General features: G+C 33.6%; 1 pseudogene; it reads right to left on the minus strand.

Moving 5' to 3' along the window:
* Positions 1 to 601: 601 nt before the first annotated feature.
* On the minus strand, positions 602 to 1,418 carry LOC149136168 (uncharacterized; annotated as a pseudogene).
* Between the last annotated feature and the right edge of the window lie 1,664 nt (positions 1,419 to 3,082).

Genomic DNA, 3,082 nt, shown 5'->3' on the forward strand with positions numbered 1-3,082 from the left:
TAGTTGAGTGTAGTACAGTAATAGCATTCCAGTGTTTATGCTAAACATTACTCAATTTATTGTTTTCTCGGTTTAGAATGACTAATTTTTCAGGATAGGATACGTTATATAAGGAATATTAAAACTAAATTTTACTCACCTTGGTATAACAATCGTATTTGGTACATATGTCATTCCCATTGGAGCATCGACAAACACTGCATCGATCTTGAGTGATAAATATTTCTTCCTCTTCGTAAGTTTTTTCCGTAATAGTGGCACGTGGCTGGGGAACAGTTCATTTTAGTACAGGATACTGTCCGCATGTACAGGTGTTGTAGTCATCTTTAAATGTTTGGCCAGCAGAATAAGTTTTTCCTTTGTATATACAAGGTTTCGTACACATATTCATTTCACAAACCACTCTTCCCTCAGAAGTTCACTGACATTTGTTGCAATCATTATAGCATATAGAACCAATGTCGTAACGCTTGCTGTTGTAATTGCAGCTACATGGATTTGTTGTGCACACTACGGTACAATCGGCTTAGCATGTGCATGTATTACAGTCCCTTCTAAATGTAGTACCTATTTGGTAGGTGTATTCATTATAAAGACAATGTCAAGGGTTATTAGTACAGCTTAATCTACCATTCAGTTCACACGTACATGTATTACAACCCTGTCTAAATGTTTGACCTACATTATAAATCTGGTTGTTGTACGTGCATTTGCAAACTTTAGTTGTACATTGAACATATCCAGTCGATAGATATTGGCATTCGCTACAATCATCCGAAAATTTATCACTAATTTTATAAGTTTGTCCTTTGTGTGAACATTGGTAGAGTTTATTTGTGCACTCATCTTGTCCGTTATCTTGACATCTGCAAGTGTTGCAGTCATCGTTGAAATTTTGACCATCTTGATATCGTGAATTTTTGTAATAACCCACATCTATCACTGTTACACTGCACTATTCCTGTAGTTTCACAGGTGCAAGTCTTACAGCTATCATTGAAACTCACTCCAAAATTGTAGACTTTACCATTATATTGGCACTGACACACATTATTAGTACACTAATTATAGCGAGAAGAAAGGCATTTATATCTCTTACAGTTGTCATGGAATTCTAAACCTTTTTGATACACCATTCCGTTGTAAGTACACTGTTTAGTGCTGTCTTTGTTGTTACAATGTACCTGAACACCGTGTTTGCATTCACATGTATTGCTGGATTGCTGGAATTCTGGAATGTCTCTCCTATTCTGTAAAAGTAGATCCCTGTCCGTAATCACAACGTAAATTTGTACAAACGTGATGAATTTGCCATATTCATCACATACACATGTGTTGCAGTCGATCTTGAATATTCCTCTATACTTCCTTCCATTATGTGTAACTTCGTCTGTGAAGAAGAGCATCAACTGATAATTCTTTCAAAGTTATCTACTGAAAATGAATATTTATTTTCCCAAGTAATTTCTCATATACACACAAACACACACACACACACACACACACACACACACATAAATCGATACATATATACAATATTTGTATATGCATGTATGGACATATATACATGTATGTACTATATATACATGTACTGATATATATATATATATATATATATATATATATATATATATATTTCTTTTACCTGTTATTGTTTTCAGCCTAGGGCTGAGGTCATGCTGGTACACTACCTGTAGTTTCTTGGCGTTGTTTCCGGTATTGTTTTTGGTGAAGTAGAGAGCTAGACGAAGCCTCTCTTCTTTGTGTCTACTGCCGCGATGTGGATTCATCTGGCATCTCAGGTAGAAACCTGTCCGTCCAGACGTTCCTTGAAAACTTCCACATCAACACCATGTAGATCTCTAAGGTTTCCGGCATGATGTTCAAAAATTGCGGGTCCTAGGAACCCAGACTCTGTCCTTATTTTAGATCGGGATGATGGGATCTTTGGTATGATGCAATGCCGTCCAGTTCGAGGATTGGTGTAGCTGTCAATTCCAAAATTTGGAGCTAAACCCTACAAGATCTTCCAAATATATATCACCGCTTATCTCTCTCGTCTTCTCTCCAGGGAATAGAGACTCAGCTCCTTTAACCTCTCCCAGTACCCCATCTTTTGCAACGAATCAATCTCTTTGTGTATTGGCGCAGGATTGCTTCGAGTTCCACAGTTTGTTTCACACTTTCTGGAGACCATAGTTGGGAGTAGTAGTCCAAATAGCTGAGAAAGAAAGACACCCATAGGAATAGCAGGGCCTATTTTTCCTGGTTCTGAATATCCTCAGAATCCATCCAGCCACTCACCTGTACAGTGTTGCCATATATATATATATATATATATATATATATATATATATATATACCGGAGTAAGCACATAAATGTGAAACAACTTCGAAAAAAGAGTACTCAAATACCGGAGTACAAGATTTATAGGTACTCCCATTTAAAACAAAACTGTCCGATGAACGGGAACGTGAAACTCTGAGTAACAGCTTTTTGTTATATTTCTGCTGCTTTTAAATAAAGTGCATATGTACATATATATAGCTTTAAATAGTATAGCTTTAACTATTACACCGGTTAAATATGTACTAATTTTATCTTCATTATTATTTTAAACTTAAACTTCGTTCAACTTGTATTTAAAACAATGATAATTTAAAACAATGATAATTTATGTAAGATGTTTTTTGTATATAATATACATGTTATTATAATGGACGAAGGGATGATTATTGAATGGTTATTATTTTGATATTATGATATTTTTTTAATAATTTTTCTATCTTTATATAATAAGTATTTCATATTAATTCATTTGGTACTTATTGTTGGTTGAGATATATATCTAATTATTGTTCTACTTACGATCTGACGAGTAGCTATATTTTTGAATAGAACTTATTTTCGATAATTTCAATTGATTTTAATCGATTTAAATTTCTTTTCTATTTGAAAATTGGTTATGAAACACGTGTAATATTTTTATTATATTTATCTTATGATATTTACTTTACTTTATATTATACTCATTTATTGTGCTTTTAATTATTAATTTTTCTATATGTGATAGTGGATTTT

This window comes from Octopus bimaculoides, chromosome 4 (assembly GCF_046866305.1).
Source record: "Octopus bimaculoides isolate indiv1 chromosome 4, ASM4686630v1, whole genome shotgun sequence".
Lineage (NCBI taxonomy): Eukaryota > Metazoa > Mollusca > Cephalopoda > Octopoda > Octopodidae > Octopus > Octopus bimaculoides.